Source organism: Globicephala melas, chromosome 12, assembly GCF_963455315.2.
Source record: "Globicephala melas chromosome 12, mGloMel1.2, whole genome shotgun sequence".
Taxonomy (NCBI): domain Eukaryota; kingdom Metazoa; phylum Chordata; class Mammalia; order Artiodactyla; family Delphinidae; genus Globicephala; species Globicephala melas.
This window is the reverse complement of record NC_083325.1, coordinates 8,690,679-8,704,124: the sequence shown is the minus strand read 5'-3', so window position 1 is coordinate 8,704,124 and position 13,446 is coordinate 8,690,679. Positions and strand designations below refer to the sequence as shown.

General features: G+C 40.4%; 1 non-coding gene across 1 annotated transcript; it reads left to right on the top strand.

The window, feature by feature from the left end:
• The first annotated feature begins 6,712 nt into the window (after positions 1–6,712).
• Positions 6,713–6,785, top strand: TRNAW-CCA (transfer RNA tryptophan (anticodon CCA)). Its single transcript has one exon. It is a non-coding gene; the product is annotated as a tRNA-Trp (tRNA).
• The last annotated feature ends 6,661 nt before the right edge of the window (positions 6,786–13,446 follow it).

Sequence of the window (13,446 nt, the reverse complement as noted above, 5' to 3'; positions counted from 1 at the left end):
CCTATTTTTATAGGGTAGGAGAAAGAAGACGCACCCATGAAACCCACAGAGAACTGAGGCAAGCAAGTAAGTGGTCAGGATGTGGTCAAAGTCAGAGATGGAAATTCAAGGAGGAGGGTGTGATCGATGATGTCACGTTCTGGGAAGAGCTGCAAAGTGTGCATTGAATTTGGTAACAAAGAGGACATCGGTGACCTTGGCAAGTTCTCTTGTGCTATTTCATTCAGTCTTTCCTTCTGGAAGAGGTAGGTATGATAGCAAAAGGTAGAAAGATACATGCAGTAAATCATTAACCGTTGTCTCCTGGTAGAATTGTGAATGATCATTTTGTCCTTCTTTGCTTAACTGTACCTTCCAATTTTTTTTAAACCACAAGCATGTATTACTTTTGTTATTATTTATGAAAAAAAATAAGAGACATGAAGGAGGAAGAACTCTGGGCCAGGGGCCCTCAGAACCTTTGGTAAGCAGCTCTCATCTTCTAATTCCTGTGTTGGCCAGAGAGGATCCTGCACGTCTAATATTCTTTATTCTCCAAGTCTTCTGTTTTAACACTTCGCTTTAACGTCGTATTTGCTAAACCACATCATGAGTACAGAGGATAGATAAGCAGGTAAACATGAATGAAACCATTAAAATTAAAATGATAGACCATTATTTTTTTCTATATGCAAGAATTTCACGATAAGTAGATTTCCTAGAACCATAACAAAACAAGATTTTGGGGAAGAAAAAAACCTCATGCCCGTGGGTGGCATTGTACTTCAGAAGTTGCCTGTCTCCAAGACAAGGCAATTATATCAGAAACCAGGCTTTGTATCTAGTAATTGCTACAGTGTGGCAACTGCAGTCCAGAAGAATCTGATGTCAGTGACCTTGAATATAACCATGTAACTGGCTCCCCAACTTGAGCAATGATGCTTTAGATGCTGAGGATCAACTTCTTTTTTTAAAAAAATGAGGGGCTTCCTTGGTGGCACAGTGATTAAGAATACGCCTGCCAATGCAGGGGACACAAGTTCGATCCCTGGTCCGGGAAGATCCCACATGCCGCGGAGCAGCTAAGCCCGTGCGCCACAACGACTGAGCCTATGCTCTAGAGCCCGCGAGCCACAACCACTGAGCCCATGCGCCACAAATACGGAAGCCTGCACTCCTAGAGCCTATGCTTCACAACAAGAGAAGCCACCGCAATGCGAAGCCCGTGCACCACAACAAAGAGTAGCCCCTGCTCGCCGCAACTAGAGAAAGCCCACATGGGTTATGAAAACTTCAAAACTCTTTTGATAGCTCCTTCAAAATAATCTGAGTTCTGTTTTACTAAGACAGGCATTTTAAGATGAGAATCTCAAGATGGTCTTTGGAAATTTTTTAAACTTCAGATATACTTTCAAATATTAAAATTAAATTTTGGTCAGTATGTTAATAGGCACCTTATATTACCAGTGAAATTGCCTAAGATTAGACAGTTACGAATGACACGTTATGAATCATTGGGGTGATATTTTCCCCTGGGGCCTGGTGAACCACTGAAGCAAGCCTGTCATGGCTGCTGGCAGCAGTGGTTAACCCTAGACCCAGACGCGGAGTCGGCTTTGACAGAATGATTTCATTCTTCCATATATTTCAGGTGGGTATGCAAGATGCGTGCTGTTAATAGAAATCAGTGTTCACAGATTGGGCAATGCTGGACTCTCCCATGGTTTAAGTACAGCCCATATCTTTCCTAAGTGCATTGGAGGAGAAATCGTGTGTGTGTGCTTGTTGTATGCAAAGTTTAGGTTAATAATCAGGTGAGGGAGGGATCCAGAGGGCACATCTGCCAGTACTTGCAGTGGTTTTCCAGGGCAAGGTTAGGCTGAGCTGTGCACATGCCCCCACCCAGGGGATCCACCCAGCAGGGAACATGCCTCAGAGCCAGAGCAGGTAAGAGTGGGGGGGAGCAGCTCTTTTCTGTGCAAACAGCAGCCTTCAGGGCTGGCAGCAAGGTGTGGTTTGGCCTTTTTAGCACCCTGCAGTAATTACATCAAGATGCCAAAGCAAGAATGTGGTTGACACCATTTGTAGAATTTAAGATCCAATGACTGAGAATAAATAAACTCCTAGGTGCTGGTCCCTCTCGTGGGAGGGTGGCTTTTGATGATGATGGTGATGGTCACAAGCGCCCTCTCTCCTTCCTCGTCTCTGTGATGAGGCCACGGTGAGGGCTCACTGACAGGCACCGAGGACCCCCTCTGCCTCCCTCGCAGTTTGGCTGATGAGGGAACCAACAGTGAGCAGAGATGTGTGAGCGGAAGTAGCGTGTCTACATGTGCCCGCCCCATGCTTTCTTCCTCCTCTGCCTTGGTGACCTGCAGGCCTCATGAGGCAGAGTCTGCATCTCCAAGCCATTGCTGCAGCCCCCAAGACTGTGATATGAGTGAGAAATAGGCCTTCACTGTGTAAAGCCTGTGACATTTGGTGTTTATTTGCAACGTTTTATAATATCTGCCTTTGAATAAGGAAGGAAGCATTTTACTTCCTGTGCCAGCAAAGTCGGTGTTATATTTCTATAGAAGTCATTCCCAACCCTACCTCCTGATCCGTGGTGCTCCTAAGGGTGCTGTCCCCGTCCCTGGGTCCCTGCAGCGCCATTCTGCCCATGGATGCCCAGAAAGCCTTGGGCCCCGAGACACACCACTTATTTTGCCACCTGTGGGACAGCTAAGGGTGAGCGCAGTTTCTAGGAGAGATCTAGGAAGGAGGAAGTAGCTGTCATCATTCCCATTTTCGAATGGGGAACCAAGGCTGAGCAAGATGAAATCACTTGTTCAGAGCATCCAGCTTTGAAGCCAGGCAGGGATTCCAGAAGCCTGTATTTTTAACCACTATGCTAAACTGTGCCTTAGGAGTTGGGTCAGCTTGACAAGTTCAAACAGAATATGTCCAGTGCTTTCCTTGCAAAATTACTGTGATTCTGTGAAAAGCATTTTTTTTTCCAAATTGTGGATTGCAATCCATTATTGGGTCATGAAATCAATCTAATGACAGATTTTAAGAGAATATAATAGAAAATAACAGACTGCATTGGCCCCATTCACAGGGGTGTGGCTCCATGAAAACTGTGTTTGTCAGACTCACATATCATGGGTTTGATTGGGACATAAAATTCAGTCTTTTTCTACAGATTGTAGTCAACAGTCTGACAACACCACAAAAATTAGGCCTCAATTGTTTGTGAGTTTAATGGGAAAAGAAAATGTTACATTTGGGGGTAACCTGTGACTCCTCATGGGCCAGCCCTCAGAAATACCCCACTATACCTTTTATGTTTTAGACAACATTGTATTAGTTTCATGTGTACAGAAAGGGATTCTGTTAGATGTATAAACGTACATCTATTCTTTCAGATACTTTTCCATTATAGATTATTACAAGATATTAAATATAGTTCCCTCTGCTATACAGTAGGTCCTTGTCGCTTATCTACTTTATGTACAGAAGTGTGTATCCATTAATCCCAAACTCCCAGTTTATCCCTCCCCGCCTTTCCCCTTTGGTAACCATATGTTTGTTTTCTATGTCTGTGGGCCCCGCTATACTTTGATCCCCAAAGTACAAGGTGAACAAGGCTGCTTTATTTATCCTACCAATGAAGATACCAATGTCAGCATGCTCCCTGGCAACCAGATCTGCTCCAGCCCCCCAGAGCACCCAGATCGTTCCCAATGAATTGACCATGTCAGACAGTAGTCATCCCTTCCAAACAGACCATCCCCAAGGCCTCCAATACACTCATCTTCAGTGTGCCGAGAAATGCTTCCATCTATCTCTCCAAGTGCCAACCTCACCTTCCCTCTTCCCTCACACAGGGAATCCACCATCCACCAGCTCATCTCTCCCCTGCTTAGTCTCAACCTGCCTTGGATGAGATGTTCTGTTTTAGCTGGAGAATAGGATAGAATATGATACTCCTTTAAAGGAAAGCAAAGCAGAGTGAATAGGAAGTGAAATACAATTCACAGTGAGCAAGAATTTTGACATTGTGTGATATCGACAGCACTGTTTCTCAGACCTCAGTGTGCATGCAAACCACCCTGAGGACCTTGTTAAGTGCAGATCCTGAGTCAGTAGGTCTGGGATGGAGCCTGAGATTCTGCATTTGTAACAAGCTCCCTGATGATTCTAGTGCTGCTGGTTCACAAAACATACTTTGCGTAGCAAGGGTCGGTCTCCACAATGGCTGGCACAGAATGGGTGCTCAAAACTATTTGCTGAATTGAATTAAATGTCAGGAGAAGCTGATTTTATGGCAGGACTCACCAGCAAGAGCAAGTGTGATAAGGTGAAGCAATCAGTTAAGCCAGTGGTTTGCAACCCTAGCTGCACATTAAAATCACCTAGGAGTCAGCAACGTGGATGCAACTAGCGATTATCATACTAAGTGAAGTATGTCAGAAAGAGACAAATACCATATGATATCACTTATATGTGGAGTCTAAAATACGGCACAAATGAACCTATCTACAAAACAGAAACAGACTCACAGACATAGAGAACAGACTTGTGGTTGCCAAGGGGGAGGGGGGTTGGGGAGGAAAGGACTGGGATTTTGGATGAGCAGATGTAAACAATTATATATAGGCTGGATAAACAACAAGGTCCTACTGCATAGCACAGGGAACTATATTCAATATCCTGTGATAAACCATAACAGAAAAGAATATAAAAACAAGAACGTCTATATGTGTATAACCGACTCACTTTGCTGTACAGCAGAGATTGCCACAACGTTGTAAATCGACTGTATTTCAATTTAAAAAAATCACCCAGGAAGGCTTTTAAAAATCCCAGTGCTTGGGCCCCATCCTCAGTGATTCTGATTTAATTGGTCTTGGGGTAGAGCCTGCACAGCTACAATTTTTAAAAGGTCTCCAGATGATCCTAATATGCAGCCAAGTTAAAGAATTTCTAGAAAGAAAATTGTTGAATGCATGCCATGTACCAGGCGTTGTGAGCTGAGTGAGGCCCTAAGAGTTGAGTGAGACCAGGTCCCTGCCCTCCATGAACTTGCTGACTAACAGGGGAAATAGATCTGTGTGTGACTATAATGCCCAAAGTTGCTATAGTACATTTATGTATGCTTGTTTTGGAAATACAGGTGAGAGAGGAACTGATTCAGTCTTGAGGAAGTTGGAAGAAAAAAAATGACTGCTCAAGAAGTGATAATATTTAAGACCTTAAAGGATGAGTAGGGGATTGTCAGGCAGACAAGGGAAGGAGCTGCCCCAAAGCTTCGTTCTTTCTCTTTATTAGCCATAGGGAGATGATATTTGGCCAGGACTCAGGATCCCAAATTCTGGACCAGCTGCCCACTGCTGCTTATGAGATTTATGAGGAAGATCCCTGCACAGTGAAGAAGGTCAGTCAGTGCCTGTTCTTTCTTTTTAGCAGCTAGGGGTATTTGGAAGGCCATATGTAAGCTGTCAGTAGGGTGCAGTCAGCAAAACAGCCCACAACAGATACTCAATGGAGAGAATTTGATAGAGGAACTAGTTACATGATAGAGTTGCTAAAAATCCAAACATAAGGCAACCCAGAGATTAGCAGAGAGCCCAAAAGCTGAAGGGACGTTAGGAGGTGGTGGAGTTACCAGAACCCAGGGGCCAGAGTTGTCTAATGGGAGCTGGAAACACAGTAAGGACTGTACAAAGGGAGCTGGGCTGACCAAGGAGAGGCAGCCAATGATGCAAACATGACAGACTCTGGTCCAGGGAGATAGGGGATGCCTAGATTCTCCCTTCCTCCTGCTAGTCTGTTTCCTGACAGTGCATGCCATTGGGGAAACCCAGCCAGAAGTCAGTTGGCAAAGGGACCTAGGAGGTGTAGTTTTCAGGGGTCAGTCCCTGAAGGGTGGGAAATGAACCTAGATGCTTACAGGCTTAATTGATACATTCTGGACTTCTGGCCCAAGGCTGACACCAAAATCAGCCTGAGAAGCCTCTCTGTCCCTTTTTCCTACATCTAACACTTTATCTTGACCTAGAGCAGAGATGCTCAACTGATATGCTGGAGACACTTCCCTGATGGGGTCTGGGAGGCCAGAATCCCTAAGATGTTTACCTCCAGTTGTAAGAGGCTTTCTTTCATTACCCCAGGATCCCGGAAAATATGTTTTCTGTATGCCATGGAGTAAAAATATTTGGGAAGCAATGCTATAGGAAGAGGCAAAGAATGGAAGGTTCTGGAGGAAGCCCACACTTAGGAAGAGAAGGTGCTTCTAAAGCAGGGGCCCACCTTGAGGGTCTGCAAGGTGAGACAGTCCCAGACTCATCCAATTGTACTAGCCAGGAGAAAAGCAATCCAAGGAGGGAGCCAGTATCAAAAAGGAGAAGTAGGATCAAAATCCACTCTCTTCACAGAATCCTGAAGATGGAAGACTAAATGAAACCAAAAGTTCTCCCAGCCTCAGGTTTTGAAAGAAGTAACAAGACACTAGCATGTGCTACATCTAGGGAGCTGTTAAGGAGCTGTTCCTCTCAGTTCCTATATGCAAAGAAACAGGGAAGTGGGGCCCATACACAGGAAAACAAAAACGAACCAAACAAACAGGCAATAGCAACTGCCTAGGAGAGAGCCTGGATTGTACTTAACAGACAAAGACTTCAAAGCTATCATTATAAACATATTCAAAGAATGGAAACCATGTTTTAAAGAAGTTAAAAAAGGGAATTCCCTGGTGGTCCAGTGGTTAGGACTCCATGCTTCCACTGCCGAGGGCCCAGGTTTGATCCCTGGTCAGGGAACTAAGATCCACAAGCTGCACGGCATGGCCAAATAATAATAATAATAATTATAATGTAGTGTTGGCCCTTTGGAAAGTAAAGGAAATCTTCAGGGTCCCCAAACAAACACCAAAATTAAAATCCTAGACTTGAGCAAAAACCAAAATGAAAACCAGATTGCTCTGAGGCAAATTACCAAATCAGTCCAGAGGTTCAGGAATTAGGTGGTCAGGAATAAACTTTGGGGCTGAAATTTAAAAAAAAAAAAAAAGAAAAAGAAAAAAGATTATGACAATGTTTCATGAAATAAAGAATATCAGGGATTTCCCTGGTGGTCCAGTGGGTAAGATTCCGTGCTCCCAATGCAGGGGGCCCGGGTTTGATCCCTGGTCAGGGAACTAGATGCCGCATGCATGCTGCAAATAAGAGTCCGCCTGCCTCAGCTAAAGATCCTGCATGCCTCAGCGAAGATCCCGAGTGCCACAACTAAGACCCAGTGCAGCCAAAATAAAGACAATTTTTTTTTTTAAAAAAAGAATATCAATAAAAAGACAAATTATTAAAAAAATCAAATGAAAATTCTGGGGTTGAAAAGTATAGTAATTGGCATGAAAGGGTCACTAGAGGGGCTTGACTGTAAATGCAAACTGGCAGAAGAAAGAATCAGCAAACTTGAAGATAGAGCAATAGAGATTATGCAATCCAAAGAACAGAGGGAATAAAGAATGAGGAAAAATAAACAGCACCATGAGAAATATGGGACGCCATTAAACACGCTAATATACACTTAATGGCAATAACAGAAGGACCAGAGAGGGAGAGAGGAGCAAAAAGGGATCTACACATTCAAGAAGATTAACCAACTCCAAATAGAGTAAATCCAAAGAGATCCAAACACAAACACATCAGAGTAAAAATACTAAAAATAAAAGACAAAGGGAAAATCTTGAAAGCGGCAGGAGAATGTGACTTGTCACATGCAAGGAAATCCCAATAAGATTAACAGCTGCGTCCTCATAATACATAATGGAGACAGTTGAGTAACATATTCAAGTGCTCCATTTCTATTCATCATTGTAATGGAGGTTCTAGCAAGGGCAATTAGGCAGTAAACAAGCAAACAAAATAACAAATAAATGGCATTTAGATTGGAAAGAAAGGAAGAAGTCTCTGTAGACAGATGACATAATCTTATATATAGAAAACGAAGGGATCTAATAAAAATCTCTAAGAACTAACAAATGGGTTCAGCAGTGTTGCAGAATACAAGATGAATATACAAAAATCTACTATTTCCATACAGTAGGAATGAACAAACCAGAAATGAAATTAAGAAAACTATTATGATATTATAAAAAGAGTAAAATAAGAATAAATGTAACCAAAGAGTGCAAACCTCATACTCTGAAAACTAGAAAACATTATTGAAAGAAATTTAAAAAGACCTAAGTAAATGGAAAGATATCCCATGTTCATGGATCAAAAGACTTAATATTTTAAGAGGGTAATATTCCTTGAATTTACCTATAGTTTCAACATATTCCCTAATGAAATTCCAGCTGGATTCTTTGAAGAAATGAATAAGTGGATCCTAAAGTTCATTTGGAAGTACAGCGGACCCAGAAGAGCCAATGAAATCTTGAAAAAGAAGAACAAAGTTGCAGGACCCACACTTCCTGATTTCAAGATTTACTACAAATCAAGGCATTGTGGCACTAGAATAAGGATAGACATATAGATCAATGGAATGGAACTGAGAATCCAGAAATAAGCCATCACATTTACAGTCAATTGATTTTGGGCAAGGATGCCAAGGCAATTCAATGGGAGAAAGAATCGTCAGTTAAACAAATAGTACCAAGACAAATGGCTATTTAAAAGAAAAAGAATGAAATCATACCCCTACCTCATACTAGAAAAAAAAATTGAACTCAAAATGGGTCAAATACTTCAATGAAAGAATCAAAACTATAAAACTCTTAGAAAAAAACAAAGGCAAACATTTTTGTGACCTTTTAGTAGGCAATGGTCTTTCAGATATGAAACCAAAAGCATCACCAGCAAAAGGAAAAATAGATAATTTGTGTTTTGAGAATCGTTCTAAAAGCAAAGATTGGAAATACTGTTATTTTCAAGCTTGATTTTTGACCAAATGACACAATTTGTACACCCTTTGAGAATATTATCATGGCTGTCAGGGGGACGGATGTAACTGACAATGCAGAGGTTGGTGAGAAAATTTCTATCTGGAAAGTGTAGGTTAAAACACTCATTTTGTTCATTTTTTTCTATCTGATTTTAAAATAAATTGTGTTTGATTCCTTGGAGAAGAAATGCTTCATTTGCACTAATTCACTGAAGTAACAACCTCAGAACATTAATATCACTCATTAGGCATAGCTGGATCCAAAGCCTGGGATTATGCTGCCGGGGCTCCTTCCCTTGCCTCCATCTCTTGACTGTTTTTCTCTGCTTCTTGACCTCGTTTTCAGTCTGGCCCTCTCTACGTAATGGGAAAGAGGCCAGTGTCTGCCAAAAGCACACATCCTTAAGGTCTGTGATCCAAAAGGAAGAGAGATAACCTTTTCTAGGGTCAACTAATCAGGTCCCACAGAAGGTCTCTTGTCTTCTCCGGAACACCTGCCCTCGAATTAGAACAGTTCCTGTGGAAAAATGGATGACGTCCCCTGATCAACCAGGCCTGGGCCATATGCCTGTCCTCATTGCACTGTAATTGATAGCACTCATCAGAGTCTCATTGGACGAGAGATGGACCTCTCCTCAAAAAGAAAAAGGGATTCAGAGCAAGCAGAAACAATAGGTTTTTTACTACAGAAAGCACGAGTGAAAAATATGAAATGCTTGAAAAAGTTTGACATGATAGTAATTACTTTTATTCTGATTACTAATTACAGTAGAAGAACAAACAACTTCTTTTCAGTACTGAAGAATAATGAAGTACCTTAGCTTTTATATCCCTTCACAGTTCATTGAAGTTAAAGAAATCATGCTATTCTGTATCTCACTTACTTTAAAGGTTCACTTAAGGTTGTGAGGATTCCATACCAGCACTGGTCATCATTACAGAATATTGCTGAGGTTCATTGCGTGTACTTTACTCTGGGAAATTTTATACCAACACTTTGATTTAAACTGTATACTTGCTTTCGGTCTAGGGGTCTAGACTTCAGTGACTGAGGCTAGTCACGCAGGTGCTATATGCCTGCATGACTGACCTCCAATATAAACCCTTGACATTCAGGCTCACGTGAGCTTTCCAAGTTGGCAACACTTCACACATGTCGTTGCTGGAGGAATTAAGTGCAACTTGCGCCACGCCATTGAGAGAGTCCACGTGTGCCTGATTTCCTCAGGACTTTGTCCCATGTGCCTTTTCCCTTTGCTGGTTTTGTTCTGTATCCTTTCACTGCAATAAACTGTAACCTTGAGTATAACAACCTCTGGGTCCTGTGGGTCCTTCTAGCAAATTATTGAATTTCAGGACAGTCTTTTGAAGATCCCCAACATAATAATACCCTATTTGCTTTTTTAAATAACAGGTTTTTTTGAGATATAAATTCACATACCATAAAAATTACCCTTTTGGAGTGTACGCTTCAATGGGTTTTTGTATATGCACAGAACTGTGCGGCCATCACCACTATTAACATCATCACCTATTAACAAACACTCCCCATCTTCCCCTCCTCCCAGTTCCTGGAAACTACATATTTACCTTTGTCTCTATGGACTTGCCTATTCTGGAAATATTATATAAATGGAATCATAGAATGTGTGGCCCTTTGTAACTGGATTATTTCGTTTAGCATATTCTTAAGGTTTATCCATCATCGCATGTATCAATACTTCATTCCTTTTTATTGTAAACAATATTCCACATGTTATTTATCCATTCATTCAGTTGATGAACTTTGGGTTGTTTCTACTTTTTGGCTGTTACGAATAGTGCTGCTATGAACAATCCTGTAAAAGTTTTTTCATGGATATGTTTTCAATTCTCTTCATTACATACCTAGGAGTGGAATTGATGGGTCATATGGTAACTTTATGTTTAACAGTTTTGGGAATTCCCTTGCTGTCCAGTGGTTAGCGCTTTCACTGCTGTGGGCCCAGGTTTGATCTGGGAACTAAGATCCCACAAGCCATGTGGTGCGACCAAAAAAAAAAAAAAAAAACCTCAAAAATTGTTAAAGTGGCTGCTCCATTCTACAATACTACCAGCAATGTACGAGTGTTACAATTTACCACATATTTGCCAACACTTGTTATTATCTGACTTTTTAAGTCTTGGTCATCTTAGAGGCTGTGAAGTGGTACCTCATGGTGGTTTTGATTTGCATTTCCCTGATGACTAATGAGGTTGAGCATCTTTCCATATACTTATTGGCCATTCATATATCTTCTCAGGAGAAATGTCTGTTTGGATCTTTTGCCCATTTTCACTTGGGTTATTTGTCTTTTAATTGCTAAGTTGTAAATGTCCTTTATGTATTGTGGATAAAAGTTCCTTAAATATATATGATTTTTTTTTTCTTTGCGGTACCCGGGCCTCTCACTGTTGTGGCCTCTCCCGTTGCGGAGCACAGACGCACAGGCTCAGCGGCCATGGCTCACGGGCCCAGCCGCTCCACAGCATGTGGGATCCTCCCAAACCGGGGCATGAACCCGCGTCCCCTGCATCGGCAGGTGGACTCTCAACCACTGCGCCACCAGGGAAGCCCTAAATATATATGATTTTGAAATGTTTTCTCCCATTCTGTGGGTTGTCTTCACTTTCTTGATGTTACCCTTTGAAGCACAAAAGGTTTTGATTTTGGTAAAGCCCAAATTATCTATTTTTGGTTGTTGTTGCTTGTACTTGTGGTGTCACATCTAAGGAATCACTCCCTAGTCCAAGTCCAAAGAGACGTATTCTTATGTTTCCTTCTGATAATTTTACAGTATTAGTTTTTACTTTTAAGTCTGTGATCCACTTTGAGTTAATTTTCGTTTATAGTGTGAAGTAAGAATCCAATGTCATTTTTTGCCTGTACATACCCAGTTGTCCCAGGACCATTTGTTTAACAGGTTATTCTTTCCCCAGCTAAATTGTTTTGGCATCAATAAATCACAAACATAAGGGTTTATTTCTGGACTCCCAATTCATGTCTATCCTTATGCCAGTACCATGGTATCTTCACTATGTAGCTTTTTAGTAAGTTTTGAAATTAGTCAGGATAAGTCCTCCAACTTTGTTTTCCTTTTTCAAGATTGTTTTGACTATCTCAGTTTTTTCCATTTCCATATACATTTTGAGATCAGCTGTCAATTTCTGCAAAGAAGCTAGCTGGGATTTTGATAGGGATTATGTTGAACTGAAGATCATTCGGGGGGAATATTGCCATCTTATAAATATTAAGTCTTCTGATCCATGAACGTGGGGTATATTTCTATTTATTTAGCTTTTCTTTAATTTCTTTGAACAATGTTTTGGATTTTCAGTACACAAGTCTTGAACTTTGTTAAATATATTCCTAAGTATTTTATTATTTTGGTGCTATTATAAATGGAGTTTATAATAAGTGGAGTTTTATTAATTTCATGTTTGGATTGTTCATTGCTAGTTTATAAAAATATTGATCTTATATCCTGCATCCTTGCTGAACTGGTTTATTCTGTTTTTTAAAAAAATTGATTCCTTAGGCTTTTTTATATACAGGATGACACTACCTGCAAATAGAGAGAGTTTTACCTCTTCCTCTTCAGTCTGCATGTCTTTTTTTTTTTTTCTCCTTTTCTACTTTCCCTAAGTGGAACCTCCAATACAATGTTGCATGTAAGTGGAAAGAGGGGACATCTTTGTCTTATTCCTGATCTTAGAGGTAAAACATCCTATCTTTCATCAAATATAATGTTAACTCTGGGTTTTCAAAAATGTTCTTTGTCAGTTTGAGGAAGTTCTCTTTTATTCCTAGTTCGTTGAGTTTTGGGTGTTGAATTTTGTCAAATCATGTGTTTTTTGCCACTTATTAATATGATGTATTCCCTTAATTGGTTTTCAGATGTTAAATTAAATTTATATTCCTGGGATAAATCTCTCTTGGTCATGGTGTATAACATTTTCCATATGTTACTAGATTCAGTATGCTAGTATTTTGGGGGGAGGATTTTTGTGTATATTCATAAGGAATATAGATTTGGAGTTTTCCTTTATTCTAATGTCTGTGTCTATTTATGGTATTTGAGTAATACAGGCCTCATAGAAAGAGTTTGGAAGTGCTTCCTCCTCTTCTAATTTCTGTAAGAGTTTGTAAAGAATTTTTAAAATATTTGTTAAAATTCATTAGTGAAGACATCTGGGCCTGAGGATTTTTTTAATGGAATGCTTTAAAGTTATGAATTAAAAATTGTTTTCTTATTATAGGTCTATACAGATTTTCTACTTCTTTTGAGTTTGTCTCATTTGCTTCTTTCTAAGAATTTCTCAATTTCATCTAGGTTTTGTAGCTTGTTAAGATAAAGTTGTTCAGTTTTCCTTTATAATCCTTGTTATTGATGCATGGTCAGTAGTGATATCTTCTCTCTCACTCCTAATTCTAGTAATTTGAATCTTCTCTCTCCTTTTTTTCTTGGCCAATCTAGTTAAAGGTTTGTCAAAATTGTTAGTGTTTTCAAATAACTG